General features: G+C 40.0%; 1 protein-coding gene across 1 annotated transcript in view; it reads right to left on the reverse strand.

Moving 5' to 3' along the window:
* Positions 1-24,298, reverse strand: part of ATP10B (ATPase phospholipid transporting 10B (putative)) — a 124,783-nt gene that overhangs the window by 84,493 nt on the left and 15,992 nt on the right. The gene's annotated exons all lie outside the window — the stretch shown is intronic.

Here is a 24,298-nt window from a genome sequence, read left to right on the forward strand (position 1 = left end):
CTTAACATTTTGCATTGACTGAGAGAACTGTAGCTGTTCAATTATAAAATGAATCCCCCAAAATATAGCTTGTCTAATAATTGTGCACACAGTATATATTTATCTATATCTCAAAACTGCTGCACTCAGCTATCCATATAATCAACAAGCCACTTTCCTGGGTGCTGTCGAACCAGTCATGTACAAATCCCCCCAAAAATTGTGCACTCACAGGTAATAAGAAATACATTTGCTCTGGAAAAAACACCTTGTCTTATATTTGAGCAAATAGAGTATATTTTCAAACAAACTAAAGTTGTATTACTGTAAGTAGCAATGATTTTAAGGTAGGAGTCAAATTTTAGCAAAAACCAAGTGTTTGGATTTACTCAAAGAGCACCTCCTGATAATAGATCTGGAATTTGCCTGAAAGCATGTCAAAACCCCAGTTGCAATATGTTAAAATGTTTAACGTCATATGAATTACCGTATTTGCTCGATGCGGGGGATCTGGATCTTAGTCTAATAGTCAGACCTCATTTGAGGTCTGATTAGAAGACGACCCCGATTACAAGACGAGGGGTATTTTTCAGAGCATTTGCTCTGAAAAAAACCTCGTCTCATAATCGAGCAAATACGGTATTGTTTTTTGTCAATCCTGGGTGCCTTGTGTGGCACAAAGCCAAGAAAGGTCAGTGCGGTAAAACATATAATCCTACAGCGACCTATGGCGGTGAGTATCATGTCATGAGGATGGTTCTCATCTGCAAGGCCTTGGTATCCGGTTAAGACTGAAGGAAGAAAATGCAAAAGCACAAGATGGTGCTTCAGAGTTACTTAAGAACAACAGAGTAAATCTGCCATGTATCATGAACCAACATCAGTGACACTGTGCAAACATAGTACATACTTAAACCGAGCATTGCAGAAAAAGATGGCTCTACCAAGCATTAACATGAAATATTAAAAAAAATAAAGCCTCTAAAATGTATAACATTCATAATAAAGTTTGTATATTAAAGCAGAAGAAAGGATGGAAGGAAAGAAAGGAAAGAGTGTGACACACCCAATCGTTTTAGAGGGTATGGTTCGAGACTTACCTAGCAATGTAGCTTTATTGGGAGTTTTTATTTTATTTTATTTTATTTTATTTTAATTTGCCATTACCACTTATTGCTATTCACATTAATAAGGATTTGGTTGCAAATTTTGTTTGCAATCAAAATGTGCTTTTTATGATCAAACCATTTTGACGTGTAATGTATTAGATCACTTATCAAACCTTCTAAGCTCCTAGAAAAGAGGGGAAAGCAGGACTTGATATGGTCTCTAAACAGGGGCACTTGGGAGGCATGAATTTGCAAATTTGCTTTTTAGCAGTCCATTAGCTGATGTGAAATGATGTTTCTTAAATTAATCTTCTGTTGTGTATAACTTATGTGGAAGCCTAAATACATCAACATGAATAATACATACACACAAGTATCTGACATGACAGCAGAATTCTAACTCAATATTTTTGAGGGTGAAAAGATTTTCTTACTATGGTCACTAATAGTAACTCCATTTTACAGAGACTGTGACACAGTTATCCCACACGCAGGTATCAACATTCAATAAAGTCAATTATTTAACAGCATAAAGATGGACAGAGAGAGATGGATGTATAAATGTAAGTCTGTTTGGGCTAGGGAGGAGAATTATAACGAGGCATTTTTGTGCGTCTTTTAGATCTGTTGACGGCTACAGTATTTATGTAACCATGTATGGTATTGAAAAGCAGGCTATTGCATTTTATTTACACATCTTAATTTATAAAAATCCATTGTAACTGTGGAACACCGATATACTCACAGCCTCAAAACAGTCTTTGCTCTTAGAAATGGGAGACAACCGGAAGGAAAGGAATAACTGGATCTGGGTCACAAAGGAGGCATGGTCTCTGGGTATCATTTTGAGCCCCCAGGAACCACATCTGCACAGCTATTTACCAGGGCTGTATGTTGGAGCTTAACTGGGATTTGCTGCAGAAGACCGGGAAGTTGGTTAACATGGCCATTAATGAACAAATTCCCTGCCCCCCCAAAAAAAAATATATATTTTTTTTCAACCCCTTGCAGAATAGTGCATAGTCCCAAGCCTCTTTTTTTCCCATTCTATCTTTTTCACTTCTCATCTGATCCCATCCATTTTCTCTTTTCTTTTTCTCTCTCTTAAAGCCACTCTCCTCTCCCGACTTTTTTCCCCTTTATCTCTCTCATCACCTTTTTTACCTCTTCTTTTTTCTTGCCTTCCTCTCTGCTCCTCCGTATCTTTCAATTATTTCTTCCCTTCTCCTCAATGAACAAAATACAAACACATTTTGTGCTAAATGATAAAACCACCCCACTGACCACATCCCAGGAGCAACCAATCAAAGATTGTTTTCAAAATGGCTCTGTAAAAGGTGGCAACCCACCCATCCAAAGTTTTCCTGTTGCTTTTTTTGCCAGTAAGAGAAGAAAAATAAAGGTGCAGATTAAATGTCCCAAATTAGACAAATGTAGCCAAATAAAGCCAACAAGATTAGTCGACATGAACCAAAAAAGAGTCAGCTAGGGAACATGATGACCAACTTTAACCATGAAACACATTATCAAGAATCTTTCAATACAGATAATATATTCTGGACAGCTGATAATGTAAATATTACTTATAACACATACCTTTACCAGAAATACAATCTAGCTTTATAGAGGCAGCCATTCTACGACACAAATCAATATGTTATCACAGCCAATAAACATCAAAATGAACCTTAAACAAAGACAATTACATCTTTGCACCAAATTGTTTGAAGGTCAATGCCTTAAATTATCATCAGGTTATTAAAGTTGCTTACCTACCTAACACGAGGTTCTTAGCTTTATTTTGCAAAAACATTACCACAAAAAGATGTATGTGGATTTAGGTAACTGCTTCATAGCTTCGCTAATAATTTATTTGTCCATTCAAAGTATATGACAAGGTGGCATAGATCATACCGTAGACCTAGTACCAAATCGGAGGAATTTGTCTCAAACATTCTATAAGCACATACATGAAAACAAGGCCGGACTAGGCAAGAAAAGAGGCCCTGGCACTTTAAGGGTAGCAGCTCCATGAACGTCATATAGCGGCTGCTGCTTCATTCTTCCAATATTCGCCCGCACATTGAAGGATCCAGTCTGTCGCTGGAGTTGCAGTAAAAGTGTGTGGTGCCATTAGCTTCTGGCCTGATTTACCAGATGGCCAGTCCAGGCCTGCAAGTAAACTGCACATCTAAACTCAACATTTACATATCGCATACACCTTGGATTCTAATTTCAGCCATTCTTTTCTGGGCAAACGAACATTTCACATGATACATCCCAAACAATACCGTGCTGTCCTGCTTTTTGGGATGCATAAACAGGGAAAAGGGAATAAGTTTTAGTTCTTACATGGCAAGACTTTACATGTGCTCTTCAGTGAGTCCTGAAAAATGGCCGAAATGGCAAGCCAATACACACACACCATATACACCTTTCGTACACACATTAAACACCCGGGACATTCTGCAAAACGACTGACGGACTAGTTATTAAAAAGGGCGTATTTTTAGACTCTGTTGTATCTCTTAAAGCTTTTAATATTTTTTATGGCTATCCGAGGTCATTAGAGTGTAGATAAATATGTACATACATGACGCAGAAGACGTGTATGCTGACAACTTATTCTGTCTATCACAGATTCCTAGAATGTTTTTTCTGTTGCTAAGGTTCATATGTTAATCAGTTGTTGATCTATTCTTCGATTCAGCATAGCTATAAGGCTATACCATGAAATATCATCACTATACTATTACTGTACCACTTACCTATCACCTTCTCAATAAAAGTTACATTTCCTTACACTGCATCTAAGCCTCAAAGCCTAAGCATTAACAGATATATTAGTATATATATTACATACAGTGGCAAGAAAAGGTAAGTGAAACCTTTGGACTTATTTATAATCGAGAATTGTCTAAAAATATGTTATGAGTTAAAACAGATTGTGTTTGTTCATTATTTAACTAATAACACACACACACACATTACTACATCATTCAAACGTTTACCAGTGTGTGCTGGAAAATGTAAACCCTTAGGCTAATTACTTCAACAAAAGTTAATTGGAGTCAGGGGTTAGCGAACCTGGAGTCCAATCAATAAAATGTGTTTTAGAGCTACTTTGACAAAAAAAAAAAAAATCAAACAGTTCTTAAGAAGCATCTGGGGATGTCAACCATGCCTTACAAAAAGAAAGAGTTACAAAGTAATTCCAAAGAGTTCACATATTCATCTGTCCACAGTTAGACAAACTGTTTATCAATCTAGACAATTTAGTACTGTGGGTACTCTCGCCCAGTCATGATGATTCCAAGGGCACAACGCAGAATGCTTAATGAAGTAAAAAGGAACCCTAGAGTAAGTGTTAAATGCTTGAAAGAATCATTGGTACTGGTTAATATCTCTGTTCATGAGTCTATCAAAACACAAAACATTGATCAGGTAGGAGAAGCTGCTGCTCTCCAATTTAATATCAATGTTCACCTGACATTTGCCAAAGAGCACCTTGACACTTCACAACGCTACTGGGAACATGATTAATTGATAAAACTAAGGTGGATTGTTTGTGAAGCACACACGGCACTACCTACAGTATGACAGTAAGGGCACCCACATGAAAACATAATCCCAATGATGAGGTATGAGAGATGAGAGAGCATGAAAGGTGTACAACAGAATGATGTGGGTTCACATCAGACATCTTATATTCATATTTTTTAATTGTTTTGGATCTGCCTTAAGGTATATATTTTTATACCCAAGTAAGTTCAAACTTTATTATTAGCACACTGGTGTTTCACATGTTTGTTGGTCATCCTTGCACGAGGTTTATCCTGTGTGTACCATACCTGGTTTGTCTGAATTCCAGGGCTGTGTACAACTACCCATTTAATGTCCCGGACCCGGCTGTGTCTGACCATCCATTCTTCATCACCGATCTGTGATTCCAGCCTGCGGTTTACTTGTACAGGTACATAGATCTGTCTGTGCTTTGCATATTATACTCTGTACCAAACTTTATCTGTCTACACCTGAGCCTGTTCGCTTAGTTTGGGGCCCAACTCTTTATTAGGTGATTCTGTAGTGAGTGCCCTTTCAGTGACTGTGGACGTGACACACTATGATGATTCTACCGCTGTCACACTCTCCCACTCCTCATTTTACCCATTACTTTTACAGCCCTCATTCTCCCTATCACTCTCCAGCTATTGTGGCCCTCAATTCCCCTATCACTTCCCTGCTCTCATGACCCTCAATTCTCAGTAAAGAATCCCTTTGACAGATTGGCTAGAAATGGGCCAAGACAGCGGGAGAAGGAAAATAATATTTCTAGTTTTAAACAAGATCTTAACTAGCAGTCGGACACCTAGTGGACAAGTTAAAAAAAATCAAAAAAAAAAATCAGAGGGAGCAGAGAGTTTGCAGACATGCATTTGTTTGATAGAAACAGTTTAAGATTACATTGTGAATACCCTGACCACTAAAGGCAGATATGTACAATAAGGGGTTAACTAATGAACACTTATTTTTTTAATACCATGCCCCCCAACTGTCCCGACTTAGGCAGGACAGTCCCGATTTTAGGTCTCTGTCCCACCGTCCTGCCATCCGGACTGGCCTGCCGGGATGCCGTGGGCCGGGCGGCCGGCAGACGAATATTCAAAACAGCCATTGAGCGGCTGCGAGCGGATTGAAATGCTCTTCCGGCCACTGGCGCTTAATAAAATTAAAGGGGCTGGCGTGCACGCACTGCGCCGCCCAATGGCCGTGCCTCAGCTCTTCGTCCCTCCCCTTTTAAGACCTTGGACGAAGTTGTCCGGGCAGACGTCTACGCGATTCGCGTAGGCAACTTCTGCTGCAGCCGGAAGGAAGTGCGGTTAGCAGCGGGGGTTATCTGTGTCCATCGCACATACATCCTCCGACTGTCAGAGAGAATTTCCCGCACCGGTGCGGGGAACGCGCCTCTCTGACAGTCGGGGAAGGTCTGCACGATGGACGCAGACAATCACCGCTGCTAACCGCACCTCCTTCCGGCTGCAGCGGAAGTTGCCTACGCGAGTCAGAAGCACTGGTAAGTTTGGGGGGGGGAGGTGTTACCAAACAGGAGAATCCAGGTCCCCTGCAGTGCTGCGGGGGATCTGGATCTTAGTCTCATAGTCAGACCTCTATTTGAGGTCTGATTATAAAATGACACCGATTATAAGACGAGGGGTATTTTTCAGATGATTTGCTCTGGAAAAAAACCTCGTCTTATAATCGAGCAAATAAGGTAATAAAGAAATAGAAGTTTCTTACAAGAATATGATGAAGAATAACGTGATCACGGTTTTGTTCCACTGAATAAAATGGAACTTTTTCATCTAAAAATGTTTGCAGTAGCAAATGTTTTGATTCCAAAATCAAAGGGCAGTGTACATGTATGTGTGTGTGTGTAAGGGCAGTGTACGTGTATGTGTGTGTGTAAGGGCAGTGTTATGTGTGTGTAAGGGCAGTGTTATGTGTGTGTAAGGGCAGTGTACGTGTATGTGTGTGTTTATGGGCAGGTGTGTGTAAAGACAGTGTGTAGGGGTCTGGGGAAAAAAAAATATCTGTGCTGCTGTGGACTACTCTTCCAATGATGCTCAGCCAGCAAAGTGTCCCTCTTTCACATTTTTCAATGTTGGAAGGTATGTAATACAGTCTATATTTGTGGAGTTTTTATAACTAGTTTGGTTAACGACAAGATTATGTTAATTCACTATACACATCACTGACAAAAGTTAAATATATATTATCTGTTTAAAATATACAGACAATGAGTATGGAGATGAAAATTACCTTTTTGTAAGCATCTGGGAAGCGATATATCTTAGTGTCTGAGCAAACGTTTCTTGGTTAAATCCCTTTGTATAAATCATGAGTCACTAACCAAAACCCGTGAAATCGCTACTAACAATGATAGATAAAAGGCTGCCAATATGGTTGCATTATAGTTTCCTCCAGACAACAAATGGTATAATTACGATTAAATCCTTACTATTCTACAGAGAAAAAAAAAAGAAAGAATTTCATTGTTTTAGTAAATCAAGTGAAATTACTAGTAAAAGGCCTGTATTTCATTCACTGGAGTCAGTAATACCGTGCTTGTTAAATCCCTTTTATGTGAAGGCGCACCTGCTGGCAAAGTCTAGACCTCTCAAGGCCCATTCAGTGATCATTTCAAGTGCAATTTAATGCCATGGATATTTTATAATTGGAGACCTTTGCTCTAACCCACTCTGTACTTTGCTCTTGACAGACCGACCTCAGGAAATTGTCATCCGACAGACCTAGCCAGTATAAGAAAAAAAATAAAAATAATGACCTAGAACAATCCTACGGAAACAACCCAGTAGCCTCTAAATATTTTTGTTTACTAGAAAAAGTGGCTACCTTAGACAATTAAATTGTCAATTAAATTTGATATAAATTGTAAAAAACAAAAGCAAAAAACAAGACTGTTGAAAGTTACTCCAACCTATCATACATCCAGAAATATACAGTGCTGTGAAAAAGTATTGCCCCCTTCCCAATTTTTCTATTTTTGCATATTTGTCAGGCTTATCACGTATCAATAACGTCTGTCTTCTATCAAAATTAGATGACGTTTAAATGTGTCAAGCTCAAATAGAAGAAATCGAGAAGAGACAATACAGAACGTAATTTCTTTAAAAGGCATAGTATTATGAGGAAGCATACCATGATGTGCTTTTTGCGAGTTTATAATAGATTAATCTACTTTCAGTGCAGGATCAAGACAACCATTTTCAGCACAAATACTAAACAGATTAACACAAATGAAACCATTAGTTTTGCCCTATATTTGCCATATGATTTTTTTCCAAGACACATATACATACCTGGGAACTCTCCGGGTTTGACCTGGAGACTGCCGGGTGAAGTACAGCTTCTCCAGTTCAAGACCCGAATTGTCCGGGTCGCGGGAGCGGGGTCTCGACACATTCCCTGCCAATTTTCCCTTTAAAGGGGGGTGTTTCCCACTGCCGTCAGTGAATTCAGGAGTGGTACTGTGATAGTATGCCACCTATGCAATTAGTCACTTTGTGAAATTCCATCCCTGCTAGATATTTAGTCACAGGGGGGTAGTTCACACGGATAGTGGTTATTTAAAAGAAAGAAAAGCACAATGGTGTAGTATGTCTTATCAAACAGATGAAATAAAAAGCCAAATTATGGTACTCACAATTTATGGGGGCTTAATGATTAGCCCCAAAATATGCGCTTGGGCGATATGATCCTCACCTAGGGATATTCTTGCGTCGTACTCTTATGGTTCTTTTGATGACTTTTTGGAATGTGGTGTACATGCAGAATTACGAAGAAAAGGCAGACATAGTGCTTTCCATATAAAAAGGTACAATTAAAAGTAGGATATACTCACTTTTTGGTGAGCAATGTGGGAACTTGCGCTTAGGTGGTATGATCCCCACCAAGGATACAGTGGTAGTAGACGTTTTTTCCCGGATAAAATATATAAAAGAGTAAAACCAAGTCCAGGAGCAAGAATAACTTATTTTTAAAAAACTATTTACTCAAGCTGGTAATAAACCCTGAGGAAGCCTGCTGTTAGGCGAAACGCGTTGTGTGCTATTTTATAGTTTAACCAGGTTTTAAGACCTACTACACCACTGTGCTTTTCTTTTTAATAACCACTATCCGTGTGAAGCGCAACCACTACCCCCCTGTGACTACTGTTCTACTATCCATCCAAGAAGAGGGATCCTTGGCAAGTGGTCTGCAGCTGTGTATCTACAAAACCTTCTATAATAGAAAGACTATTTAAACCAAGATTTAAAGACTTATTTTACCGCCCAATTGTTTTATCTTGCTAGAGCTTTTACCCTATTTTATTCCTGCTAGATATTGCATGATCAACTGTAAAGTGGTATTATTGGAAAGAGGAAGTGAACAGCAGCCGCTCAGCAGTATACCACGTAAAGTCACAGAGCGGGAGGTCATGGTCAGAGTATCAGTCTTTATTTGACTTTCACCAGGACACCTGAGTCCTGATGAAAGTCACATAAAGACTGAAAGGTTGACCTGCAAAAGAGGAATCTGTATTTATTGGAAAAAGACCTAGAGTGCTGGTAACTATCCATAGACTGTGTGTAATTATATATATATATATATATATATATATATATATTATACATATATATATATATACATACACACACATATATATATACATATATATATATATATATATATACATATATACATACATATACACACACAGTATTTGCGTGATTATAAGACAACCCCCCCAAAATCTGAATATTAATTTAGGAAAAAAGAAAAAGCCTGAATATAAGACGACCCTAAAGGAAAAAGTTTTACTAGTAAATATTAAATTCATGCAAACTATTTTATTAATTTAATAAAAGCTATGATTGATAAAAATATATATTTTTTCCTTTTATTTGCCAACCTGCCCCCCCGTTATGCACATCTGGCCCCAGGCTTGCCACTCTGCCTCCCTGATATGGCATATAAGGGGGTTATAAAGCATTTCTGGAGGCAGAGTGGCATACAGGGAGTTAAAAGGCATTTCATGGGGCACTCTACCTCCAGAAAAGCCTTATGGCACCCATACAACACCCCACCCCCCGACCTACCGATGCTTCCGACTCCCTGGTGTCTGGTGGGGGCAGCGGGTGTTCCGTCAGAACTTCTACGAGCACCGGCAGGTCATGTGACGCCGGTGCTACGTCATAGAAGCTACGGCGGTAGTACAAGCAGTAGCGGGAGTTGTCTGCGGTCATCGAGCAGACGTTCGCCGGCTGGCAGAGAAAAGAATTCCCCGCAGCGCTGCGGGGAATTATCCTCTCTGGTACCCGGGGAATATATGCGCAACAGAATGAGAAATATAAATCAAATAGAAAACTTTCTAAATTTAAATACAGAGAGTGCTCATCCTGTTACAAAGTCAGTTAAGCAAAACATCCATAGCACCAGGGTGCCATCATTGAAGTCCGTGAACACAGTTTTTGCAGTATTTATAATATATATATATATATATATATATATATATATATATATATATATATATATATATAAAATTTCCCTATAGGTGTGAGGAACATACAGTGTATTAGAACAAGAAGAAGCAATAAGGCAAACAAAATCTAGCAGAATTAAGCGAACAGTATCAAATCTTCTGTGAAAATATTGCTTTGCTGATAGCGCACAGGGATGGATCTGTCCTGCAGGCAGTGTCGAAATGAATAATTCAAATACTGCTGCTTGCTGTTTGTCAGTTTCCTGGCACACTCGTTTTCCCAATAGCACTGGGGAAATCCTATCTAAAGATTATCTGCCACAAAGCAATATTTCTTGGTTCATGTTGGTCGACTTTCTAATTTCAAATGCATTGTATTTGAAAAAAAAACATTTATAAATAAGGAGAAAAGCCTTGTTTGAAGTACTGAGGGGTGTGGAGACCTACCATTACTAAACTTAGGACGTGAACATTATGTTTACGCTTTAGGATTTATGTTGCTTGGCAGTGAAGATCTCATTTGTCAAAACACCTGTAAAGTTTTTCTTTAGTTGTTTGGGAATCGGATGTTTAAAATAGTATATCAGATGTCATGCATCAATAGGTATGAGGATGAAAGACCAGTTATAGTTATCCTATAGTCTTCTTATCTTTTATTTATATAGCGCCAACAATTTACGCAGCGCTTTTGTAGTAGTCTTACATACATACACGGAATTTCGGCTATATAAGTTATAATATGTTAACTGAATTAACCTGTTGCCCATTTCACCAGAAGTACAGGAAACTATTTTTGCAATTATTAACTTGCCTTCATCCAACAGATGCTTCTAAAGTATATCTGAGAGTTCAGTACAGTAAACAAACCTAGGTGAAGCCGTTAACATGCTATACCTTTTTGAGATACAGAAAATAACTCCTCCAAGGCTCAGGACGTACTATTATGCTTTGGACTGTTTCTGATTGGCAGGCAAGCACTGTGAGCGGGGTTTCGGCGCAGCATCAACCGGTAAAGATTGCCCATACTCTCATGCTAATGCATACTAATCACACATACTACGATCAGGAAAGTAGGGCTGTGTGAGGAGCAAGCTGAGAAAAATAATTGTAGGAAATTAACTTTTTAATTACTACAAACTAAAATTAAATATATAGAAAGAGATACCAGTGATCATAAAATTATCTACTTCTTAGTTACAAGAGAGATGTCTGGGGTTTACATGTTGCTTGGCTGGTATTGCTAATGTAACTTACATGTATACCATGGCAGATAGAAAAGCACAAGCTATAGGTAGCTTTGATATATGTACTTGTAATATAATTCATAATGACAGTTTATATTTGGGAAACCAGACAGACGCAAAATTGAATGGAAGCTCCTTAAAGTTTACAGAAGAGACACGGGGGCATTTGAAACATCAATAGCCTTCTCAGTGGTGCAGGACCTATTTAAAGGTCACTAGGCTATCCTGTAAACCCTCTATTCTTGAAAAGTAGATAGAGAATATATCAGAGTACCGTATTTGCTCGATTATAAGACGACCCTGATTATAAGACGACCCCTAAAATCTGAATATTAACTTAGGAAAAAAAGAAAAAGCCTGAATATAAGACGACCCTAAAGGAAAAAAGTTTTACCAGTAAATGTTAATTCATGTAAACTATTTTTTTAAATAAAAGCTATGATTGAGAAAAATATTTTTTTTGTTTTAATTTCCTTGCATTTTCCAACCTGTCCCCCAGTTACGCACATCTGCCCCCAGGCTTGCCACACCAATATGGCACTGTGGGCCATGATATGCCTTTTAACCCTCTATATGCCACTGTGCCCCATGGTATGCCTTTTGACCCCCTATGTGCCACTCTGCCTCCAGAAATGCCTTATACCCCTATATCCCATTCTGGCATTTAGGGGGTTAAAATGCATATTATGGGGCAGAGTGGCATTAAGGGAGGTATAAGGCATTCCAGGAGGCAGAGTGGCATTAAGGGAGTTAAAAGGCATTGTATAGAGCACTCTGCCTCCAGAAATGCCTTATACCCCTATATGCCACTCTGACATTTAGGGGGTTAAAAGGCATATTATTATAGGGCAGAGTGGCATATAGGGAGGTATAAGGCATTTCAGGAGGCAGAGTGCTCTATTAAATGCCCCCTTAACACCACTCTGCCTCCTGAAATGCCTTATACCTCCCTATATGCCACTCTGCCCCATAATATGCCTTTTAACCCACTAAGTGCCAGAGTGGCATATAGGGGTATAAGGCATTCCAGAAATGCCCTATGCCCCCATTTAACACACACACACACTTACCGGTGCTTCCAAGTTCCTGCTGTATTGCCGGGGCAGCAGGTTGACTTCTCCTTCCGCTGCAGCCGGAAGGAGGTGGAGTTGGCAGCAGGGGTTTGTCTGCGTCCGTCGCGGATACCTTTCCCGGCTGTCAGAGATCAGAGTTCCCCGCACCGGTGCGGGGAACTCTTATCTCTGACAGTTGGGGAAGGTATTCGCGACGGACTCAGACAACCCCTGCTGCTAGCCACACCTCCTTCCGGCTGCAGCGGACGTTGTCTACGCGGATCGCGTAGACGTCAATCCGCTGCCCCGCCAATACAGCAGGAAGCACCGGTAAGTGTGCGTGTGTGTGTGTGGGGGGGGGTGGGGAGACAGGAGGATCCAGGTCCCCTGCAGCGGTGCGGGGGATCTGGATCTTAGTCTCATAATCAGACCTCTATTTGAGGTCTGATTAGAAGACGACCCCGATTAGAAGACAAGGGGTATTTTTCAGAGCATTTGCTCTAAAAAAAAACCTCGTCTTATAATCGAGCAAATACGGTACAATTCGCTGGGTTTGCGTTGAATTATTGTTCTGTTTGGTGTACTTATTAGTCATTAATATTCTAGTTCAAAGCCAGGAATCTGAATGTGTATGCCTTTTATGCCAGTTTCATGTTTAACTATGTCCCATTTAGGTTATCGTACCTCCTAGGTGCATCTCTTTAGGAGAGACAGTGCCTAATTTGTAATACCTGAAAACGTTTGGTGGGTATGAGCGTATCGCAGTGCTCTACAGACCTAAAAGTTGCAATGATGTCCGTAGGATCATCAGAAAAAAAAAATGTAAATAAATGTCTTGTCAAGTTCTGCCCCTCTAACTGCACCCGTTAAAACAAAGGTGTCCCAAAAGCAGAGAAGGGGAATTTTGATCATATTTGGTGGAATTGTGCGGGCGTGAAAAATTTATGGTTTAAGATTTACGATTTAATCTTTGCCTTAACAGCAAAAACCATTAATCGATCTCTGGTAACGGCGCTACTACATTTAGAGTGGCCAAATTGCAGTAATAAGGAAAACAGTTTATTATTCACTGTTTTATACCTGTGAAAATCACGATTGTCCGCCTATGGAAACAAAATCCTCCAATTCCATGGAATATGGTAATCTCCCAGCTGAAATTCCAAATAAAAATGGAAAGACAGCTATATAAATCCTACTTTATTTCTGAAACAAAATCTAGGATATGGGATTCTTGGCTAGTTAGGTTGGAGGAATCTACGAGATAATGCCTGTGTGTTGACTGTTTACTCTCATTCTTGATATGATGAAGTGATTATTGGATATTGAACAGTTCGGGACCACTAGTCTACATGAATCCATAATGCAGCTATTAGATAATTTTTTTTTCTGTTGTACTGTATAAATATACGTGTATGTTTGTTCTGTGTTTCTTTGTGTTCTTATAATGGGGAAAAAAACAAAAATAAGTATATAAAAAAAAAAAAAAGTTTGGACACACGTCATATGAATTTTAGGCTAAACAGACACATGGTTCCTCATTCAAGCTGATGGTTTAGTATTAGTATGAATTGTTGTTACAGCAGTTTCGACATAGATTAATCGAGAAAGGCTTTGTAAAGGGTTAACACTGTAAAAGGTCCTAGGATCCAGTTATCGAAAGATATAGTTACACAGAGGATATATCCCGAGGAACAAAAGATAGACACAAGTAAGAATCCCCGATGCAATCTTCCTACTACTTATCTAATTAATGAAACATCATGCTGACAAATTATGTGTGAGGAAATCTATTAAAGACCCATGTGAATGCTTGGCATAGTGTGATTTATTAGGTTGCCTATACAAGTATGAAAGGATGGGAAAATATGATTTTACAATATATCATTAGCGCATTCTGTTTATGTGGAATCTCACAGTGAGGATACATAAATATAAGCACTTTGTGTGTCATCATTTTATAGCTCATAGCATGTACATGGAGTCATAGCTCTTTGAAGAAGCAGGGCCTTTAATCACTTTAGATGTTACTACATAAAGTTAAGCTTTACTAATGAACGCCTTATTGAACAACCAGAGAAAATAGACAAACGGGTTTTACTATTTATACTTTTCCCCAAAAAAATGTTTGAGACTGGATATAGCAAAAGTGTCCAAAATTCATGACACCGGTATTTTTGTAAAGGAGAGGTGTGCAAGCCACTTAAAACTATTTTAAAGAGGAGCCATTGGTCATTGTGGAGGTCCGGTGTCTAGCTCGGTTCTGTGTAATGCTGTGCTTTGTACACCTTGCTCATCGGTTAATAATTTCTCACTTTTCTGTGTATTAAAGTGGCCAAACCACACCACCATGCATGATCATTCTCTGGGTAAACCAGCTGTTTTTCAGACCCCCCAAGGGCAATTATTTTTTTTTTTTTGCTCATACCTCAGCAAGTTATGCCCCCGTAGTGCTCCAGATTCTGTATTCCTAAACCAGCTCTCCCCATTACAACCCTCCATACAACGAGGAGGGGGTTTGCTAAAGTTGAGGACACCTGTGAAGTTAGTAGGTTAAGGTCATCCTATTCTTGATGCACACTTCACTAAAGATTGTGTATACCTTAAGAAAATCCAGAACCTACATATTACATACAGAGGATTAAAGGTATACTATAAGTGTATATGGCAGCTGAGCCACATGCTTCACATTTGTTAAATCCAAATATATAGAGGATTCATCACTACATATTTTTAGTTTCCCTGTCCTCAGCTATTTGCGAGGAGATGCATCCCATTAAAACACCTCTCATGCTCAGCAATGCAAATTTATGGTTACTTATTTCCTGCCAGCTCCAGCAATGGCTCATGGGAGATTTCTACGGTATCTTATAAGTCCCTCCACACACATATAGACATTTAGCGTTGCTCATCATGCCAAGTACTTTACTATGCATTCACTGTTGGTTAAGGGTTAAGCCTTTTGGGACGGTAGGCTGTCTAACAATTAGTTATTCAGTAAAGTTTGGAAGTCTTCATAACCCTTTGAGTGGTGCATATGTTAAAACTTGATAAATCATACCCCCTATAGCATTCAAATAAATACAATGGAAAAACAGTAAAACAAAATCAGGACATTGGATATTTCTGCAATGTTTAACTGACAAAGGAAAGCACATCAACATTACTCAAAAGCGATAAACTGTCCATTCCATGCTTTATTACAAACGTTATAGAAAAACAGAAGATTATTACAGAATACAGAAATTGTGTCAGCTAGCTGCGCATGTAAATAATTGATTCCTACAAATTTAATGCACATTGGATCGGATACCAAATATCTGAGGTAGAGGTAAATTCGCTTCAAAGTATACAATATGCTAAAAGTAGAGTATTAGTTATTTTTTGGCTGGGGCTTCCTTGGGGAGCAAATTGTATTTAGTTCTTTTGTACGATTGCAGGTTTTTTGCAGAGAGCATGTGGTTTTTGAATATTTTTGAGTATGTTTAGTATCAATACAGGAAAGCCAAGGTGCAGCCAGGTCCCCTAAAAAGGTCCAGTTTTTCTGCTGAGGAGGGGAGCTAGGTAACTCTTTTGAGTGGCCCCTCCTTTATCTATTGTTCCATTGGTCCCAACCCTAGCGGGGAGGGACAAAGAAGATCCTGCCCTTCTGCAGGCCTTATTATTATTATTATTATTCTTTAATAACCGTTTATGCAGCGTTTAATACAATACATATATTCAAGGGGTATGACAAGACAAGAATTGACAGATTACATTAGGTGGAGAGAGCCCTGCTCGCAAGCTTACAATCTTGAGGCAATGGGGTGACAAACATAAGGCACAGAGAAAGGGTCAGAGGTAGTGTGGTGGTTGTGTCAATGACAATGAAGTTCTAGCAGCTAAGATGGTATGCTTCTCTGAAGAAGTGGGTTTTGAGATGTTTCTTTAATGTTGGGAGGGAGGGTGAAAGCTGAAGGTTTGTTGGGAGTAGATTCCAGAGATAAGGGGCAGCTCGAGTGAAATCTTGTAGACGGGAAAAGGAAGAGGTGATAAGTGAGCCCATGGGAAGAACATAGGGACAGTATTTGCTTATGAGGGCAGAAATGTATGGAGGAACAGTATTATGGAGGGCTTAGTATTATGGATTTTAAATTTAATTCTAAAAGGCAATTGGGAGCCAGTGGAGGGTTTCATAGAGTGGGGAAGCAGAAGAGGAGTGGCGTGCAAGGAAGATAAGCCTAGCAGCAGCATTTAGGACAGACTGTAGAGGAGAGACAGTGGAATACCAATCAGAAGAGTGTTGCAGTAGTCGAGACGGGAAATGAGAAGTGAATGAACCAGAGTTTTTGTGAATTCTTGGGTGAGGAATGAGCGGATACGAGAGATGTTTTTTTTTTTTAGGTGCAAGCGGCAGGATCTGGCGAGGGACTGAATGTGAGGAAAGGTTAGCGTTAAGGATGAGCCCAAGGCATTGAGCATGGTTAGTAGGAGAGATAGTCGTGTTGTTAATGGTGATAGAGAATTCAGGTAGGGGAGTGGAGATGGAGGGATGATAACGAGTTCAGTTTTACAAAGATTAAGTTTCAGGTAGCGTTGTGACATCCATGAAGAAATAGCAGACAAGCAATTACAGGACATGAGAGATGGAGAAAGATCAGGAGAAGACAGGTAGATTCGGGTATCATCTGCATTTAGACGATACTGGAGTCCAATTGAGTTGATTAGTTTGCTAAGAGATGAAGTATAAAGAGAGAACAGCAGAGGGCCAAGGACTGAACCTTGGGGGGCGCCAACCGAAAGTGGAAGGGGCGATGATGTCGTGCCAGAGAAGTTGACAGAGAAGGAATGGTCAGACAGATATGAGGAGATCCAGGAGAGAGCTGTATCTCGAATGCCTATAGATTCAAGTGAGTCTAGAAGAAGGTGGTGATCAACAGTATCAAAAGCAGCAGAGACATCCGATAGTATTAGAATAGAGAAGTGACCTTTTGCTTTGGCAGAGAGCAAGTCATTGGAGACTTTTGCTAGAGCTGTTTCAGTAGAGTGAAGAGGTTTGAAACCAGACTGTAGTGGGTCAAGGAGGGAATTAGAGGAGAGGAAGTTAGTAAGGCAATTGTACACAATCCGTTCAAGCAGCTTAGGGGTAAAAGGAAGCAGAGAGATAGGGCGGTAGTTAGTCAAACAGACGGGATCTGTGGAAGGATTTTTTGAATGGGTGTGATTAGCGCATGCTTGAAGGCTGATGGTACAGTTCCAGATGATAGAGAAAGATTAAATAGGTGGGTAAGGGATGGATCAAGGGATGGATCAAGGGATGGACAGAGATTTTGTGAGGTGTGATGGGGTTAAGGGGACAGGTGGTTGAGAGAGAGGAAGAAAGAAGAAGAGTGGCTCTCTCTTCTTTGGTTGTAGGGAAAAAGGTAGTAAATACGGAAGGAGTGGAGAGAGTGGTGGTGGTGGGTGGTGAAGTAGGGGGTTGTAAAGAAGAGTGGTCTTGTCTAATAGTCTCGATCTTCTCTTTGAAGTGGATAGCAAGATCTTGGTCAGTGAGAGAGGTTTCTGGAGTGGGCAGAGAGGGACAGAGAAGGGAGCTTAAAGTAAAAAAAAAAAAAAAAAAAAAAAAAAAGCATCGCGGGTTGGAAGAATGGCTGGGAAGGAAGGAGGCACATATCCCTCGTGAAATATCTGACCCCTGCAGAAAATGAAGGGGACCCGGTGGCCCACCACAGCCTTATGGCACTAGTCACTTTTTTGTTTTCCTTCACAGCAGAGCTACTGACCTAAGTCTGGTTGGGAAACATGAAGGGAGAGAGCAGCAAAGACCGAATCTGCCAAGGCCTGTTTAAATGGAGAGAACCAAGAACAAAGGATGTCCATGCAAAACTTTGGTTGTCCTGCCTTCCGCTTCAACTAGCTATTGCCAAATAAGGACACATTACTTGGTAACATTGCTTACAAACTAAATATTCTGTCATCAGGGAAAACAAACTCTGTGAGAGTTCCCCTTTCAAGAATAAATAATTTACACTTTGAACAGGTTCCTTACATAGGGAAATAAAAATGCATCTCATTTGGAGCTATGAATTGCAGTTATTAGATTGCGATACACACTCCACTCAAAGTAGAAATCTTAGCTCTTCTCAAAAAACCAGCCCTTAAACTCTCTCCATGTGTATCCATAGCAACTGTTATATTTTTTCCAAGAATTTATTTTTAGAAATACATTATTTAACTGTATAAATACCATGGGGAAAAAACATCACAATCCAGTTGTTGACACCGGGAACGTGCTGGACTTTAGACATATGCTTGGTAAACCAAAAAGCAAGACATGCACAGAACTGCCAAAGGCTATCTAATCGTGCTGTCATCAGCCCCCCCCCCCACAATCACTGGTGAACTAGCTGCTGTCTGCAAAACTCAAATTTGTTAATGTTTATTTTGGTATATAGTGTCATTATAATCAAAGCTTTACGATAAAAATGATAAATATCTTAATCCCAGTTGATCAATTATGTGTACTGAACCTAGGTTATTTACAAAGAACCCATTATATTCAGAAGTTTTTTTGTAATCCTACCATCATCTATGGTATATATCAGTAGTTAATTTTTCTTTAAATGAAATCAACATGCTGTTGATTAAACTATATAGGAATTTAGCCTAATGGAACATGCTTTAGCGTATTAATACTTTATACATGTTGGTTAACAAGTTATAACATGTTATACATGGTTTTAAAGAAAGAGCACTGTGCCTAGTGTTATATTCTGGTCGAACATAAAAAATAAAGGAACATAGATGGCGGACAAGAACCATTCAGCCTATGTAGTCTGCTCGTTTTTCACGATGAAAGACGTTGATCAATCCTGGCCTGGCTGGCAATTGGCGTTACAATTCATCCCAAAGGTCAGGGCCCTGTGCAGGCCACTGCAGTTCCTCCACACCAAACTTGTCTTTATGGACTTTGGTTTGTGCAAAGCAGCACAGTCACATTGGTGCCACAGAAATGGAAACATACAATTGTCTACAATGTGTTTGCATAATGAATGTTTGCATTATTCCTTCTTCACCAAACTTTACAGTAGGCACTAGAGCTCTGCGCGGGACTGCTTTTTTAATCCCGCTCCCGCTGATTTTTTTGTCCAATCCCGCCCGCTCCTTCTATGTGGGTGTTCCGCTCCTGCTATGTGGGTGTTCCGCTCCCACCACACTTGTGGTCAATCCTGCCTGTTTAAATGGAGAGAACCAAGAACAAAGGATGTCCATGCAAAACTTTGGTTGTCCTGCCTTCCGCTTCAACTAGCTATTGTTGGACACATTACTTGGTTACTTACTTGGTAACATTACAAGGCCACATTTGTGGCCAATCCCACCCAACTCCTTACCTGAACTGCAGATGTCCTGCACAGTCCCGCAAGGCTGCCCTCGAGTTGCTCCCTGCGCCCAGGAACACAGCGGTTTGGCTTTGTTCCTGGGCGGAGCAATAGAAGAGACATTGCGTGGGATTTCCGGGACCCGCAGGTACAGTGTCTAACCCCCGCTCCCGCCCACAACACCAGCAAGTTGTTTGGCAGGTCCCGCGTGATCTGCCTCCCAATCCAGTCCTCTAGTAGGCACTACGCATTGTGGTAGGCAGCGTTCTTCAGTGACCGTGACCATGTGGTGTACTCTGCAGCTGACGCTTGGCATTGTGCTGAGTGATGTTTGCTTGTGTGCAGCTGCATGGCTATGGAAATCCTTCTCATGAAGGTCTTGACACCTCAACTCTATAATTAGTAAACTTGTGCATTTGGATTTGTACAAATTAAAATTTTAAATGAAATTTGCCAATTTCAAGAATGCAGATGAATGTCTGAAAAGGAGGAGAGGGCAGCCCCATCTCTCATTCTTCATTCTGCATCTTCATTCTTTTCTGGAGATCCACTTCTCCTGGTGACCCGCTGTGTTACCCTGGCCTCCTGGAGCACTTCTGCATCAGGGTGGAGTCTTGACATGCACCAAGGGCAACCTCACTCGCACACACACATTATATTATACATCTGGTGAAATGGGATTAAGACTGAGTTCATTATAATTTTTACCAGGTACCACTGATTACATCTGGCCAAATATTATTTACCAATTCAAATCTGTTATTGGCATTAGGGGGGGCCTCACTAAGGCAGAAATAATCATAAGGTATGACATAACAGGTGCAATTTATTTAAAATTATAGACCCATGAACAACAACAAACTGCAGTAAAACACATGACGGTATTGGTAATGCAGAGCATTCCCTGCACAGTGGACACACTGCTTGCCACTCACAAGGGACGCAGCCCCTGGAGAGTCCGGCACTTAGCTACTTTTCCTAGTGCCACCTGAATTGGCTAAGCCTTAGACAGTTGTGCGATGATGCCAGCCTTAAGGGACCCTCTTGCCAGCGCTGATGATTTTGGCCTTAAAGAAAAAGGAGCAGGGAGAAAACTAATCCTTGTAGTCTTAAATCAGTGAAGCGCTCCTTTTTATAACCCCTCCTTTTCCTATGTCGGATTCCTTTTGTCTAATCCACATTGACCTGAACCCTGGGTCACGCAACCATTTCTTAATGCTGATTACTGGCCTGTTCTAAGCTTACCAGCCCAGCCTACCTAAACTGTTCCCTACACGGTCTATCCTTCTGTACACTATCATAGCAAACTAAACTGTAATGCCTGCTACCCTACAACTAATAACCATTCCATTCAGTCCTTATATGAATTATAAATTCCACAAACACGATGTCCTTAGCATTTGACTTCATACATGTTAACTGGCATCATGGGAGCTTAGTTTGGGTTATTTAGAACATGGTGTAAAAATGACATAACATGGAATGTAGACTGTCTAGTTTCTCTGTGTAGGTGAGTTATGAGCTTTTTTTTTCTAGATCCAGTGTTCTTGCATGTGCGTAAGCACACTAAAAGCATGAGCAAATAGAACTGCATTATATCTGGTTTGCTGAGGCGTTGTCGGTCATATCTATAAAACTGTTTTTTTTGTCTTAAGCTTATTCCTCCAAACATGTCATAAATAAAGACACTTGTTTTTGGGTGTGTGGTTGAAGTGTGATGGATTTAGAAGGATGTTAACGTACAAATACATTTCTGCTCTTTGTGTATATTTGGTTGTGATGTTGTACACATGTAGTACATTCATACCTATGCAACAGTCTAAGCTTTTAGAAAAAGAGGGGCAACAGGGTAGTAGAAGGGGGAAATTGGTTGTTTGTTTTTGTTTTTCTTTTTATAAGCCCTAAGTACAGGACTGGATTAACCAAGGGGCACATGGAGCAATTGCTCCAGGACCCCAGTAAGGTAGAGGGCCCTGAGCCCCTATACTGCAGTAGACATATACTGTAATTGGCAGTAGCTTAGGATGCTTTACTGCTGACATAAATTGTGCCCCCTTACTTCATGATGTACCCTCATATGTTAGCCTTAGTTAGAGAGTGCATCATGAATTAGGAAGGGACCATAAAAAGGCTAAAGTAGTAGATTTTAGCCCTATATTTAACCATATTAAGGTTCTGCCATATTATGGTCGCAACCTATGTTTGAAGAGGGGTCAACAAGACCTATAGCAAAAAGAATACCATCCCTACTGTGAAGCATAGTGGTGGCTCACTGATGTTTGGGGTGTGTGTGAGCTCTGAAGGCACAGGGTGTTATCAGAAAATTTGGCAGACAATGTGCATTCTTATGCACGAAAGCTGCTCATGGGACCCTCTTGGACTTTCCAGCACAACAATGACCCTATACACAAGGCCAAGTTGACCCTCCAGTGGTTACAGCAGAAAAAGGTGAAGGTTCTGGACCATCACAGCCTCCTGACCTTAATATCATCGAGCCACTCTTGAGAGATCTCAAACGTGAGGTTCATGCAAGACGACCAAAGACTTTGCATGACCCGAAGGCTTTTTGTCATGACCAATGGGCAGCTAGCCCATCTGCAAGAATTTGAGGCCTTAGAGACAACAATCACAAAAGACTGCACACTGTCATTTATGCTAAAGGGGGCAATACACAGTATTAAGAACTAAGTGTATGCAGACTTTTGAAAAGGGGTCATTTCATTTTTTTCTTTGTTGCAATGTTTTGTTTTATGATTGTGCCATTTTATTATAACCCACAGTTGAATATGAATCCCATGAGAATTAAAAGTAATGTGTTTTGCCTGCTCACTCATGTTTTGTTTAGAAAAACATTACTTACCAAACACATACCAAAGCTGCACTTTAAAAAAAACACAAAAAACTAGCACACCTGAATAAAATTATTTACGTTACATAAAACATATCTGAAAGCAACTCAATTTAACACCATACATATACAGCATAGGAACAGCTTGTTGAGTCTAAGAAAAGAGCAGAACCTAAATGACAATGATAATTTAGCACATTATAAAACCAAGGAATCTCTGCTGCATTAGTATGTTGTCCTCATTTGGTTTCACTTGCCATTTCTTCCCAATCTATATGCACATTTTGCGCGTTGCTGACCAGCACATGCAGACTTGAGAGCTTCTACTTTGCTTCCCTGGGACTCTGGCCAAACACCGTTCTGGAAGAATTATGACACTAATTCATACCCACTTTCTGCCCATGTTAAGTCCATGCCAGTCTCCTGCCCCTTTTCATTTAAAAATCTTAGTGGGAATAATCTCACAGTCTTACCACAGCCATTCCCATTCCGCTTTCTATGAAAGGCAGGAAAGGGGAGCTCTAGGCGGGGAAAGTTTCTACATGCACTCATTACTCATGTAATGTGCTGGCATGGGGCAGATGTATAAACTCACAGAATACAATTGGTTAACACAGTTATGAATACATATATCACAAGGAATCACCTTGCATGTGTCAGTCAGCTGGGTCTCAGCTACCTCGAAAACTAATACTCTACTCTGGTTTGAGTGGTTCTACCGCCCACCTCATTTACAAACATCAACACATCATCATGGTGGTTTATAAGATGTACTTCCTGTTGATGTCTGCTTTAATGTCACATATATCCAGCTTATAGCTCTCATAGAAAATATTTTTTTCTCCATCCTATAAAAAAAAATGGTTTCGAATTTTCTTTCTTGTGCCAGTTCCCGACAGGGGATATACATGATAACATGTGCAGTGCATTATAGAACACCATCCGACTCAAAAAACCACAGGTAAATAAAATCAAAACTGATATTTTTGATCACAATAATATTTTTCTGAGAGCGCTAAAAGACAACTTGTACAGGCAGTCTGATTGCCTCCAAGATCAAATGCGTCCATCTAACAGCACATGTAAAAGTCATGAATCAGCTTTGTGTGCCATCTCCTGCATGCGAACATGCTAAGCCCCCCCATTTGGCAGCTTCCGCCTATCTTTCAACCTACTCTGCTGCAGGTGGAACAGTACCCCCTCACCTTCTAAATGAACAAAATAAATCATCGGACTAGCAAATTATTTTTCATCTCTCAGGCACATAGAAATAGCAAGTGACCCAGTATGCAGAGATTTGCCACAGCAATCATGCCTCGATTCACTCTATATTTCCAGTTGAACTGTAGCTGTTACCTCCTCTTTGAACCTTTTATAAGGTCAATTTTGAAATACTGGTTTAATAGTTTCCCTAGTATGAGTAATTATACTTATTGGGGGAAAAGAAGGGTTTGTGACCTGTAGAAAATCATCCGTTGGATATTTGGCATAATACAGGGAGAAAAAAAAAGCATATCTTTAGTTGGTCCACAGTTCTATTACAGACTTTCAGAATTAACCGGATATCTGCTTATAACATTGTCCTAGTTTTTAATTTGAAGGGTTTTATATGGATACCATTTGGAAGCACAGGGTGAGTGAAAAAGACACCAATAAAATATTTAATAC

Source organism: Spea bombifrons, chromosome 4 (assembly GCF_027358695.1).
Source record: "Spea bombifrons isolate aSpeBom1 chromosome 4, aSpeBom1.2.pri, whole genome shotgun sequence".
NCBI lineage: Eukaryota > Metazoa > Chordata > Amphibia > Anura > Pelobatidae > Spea > Spea bombifrons.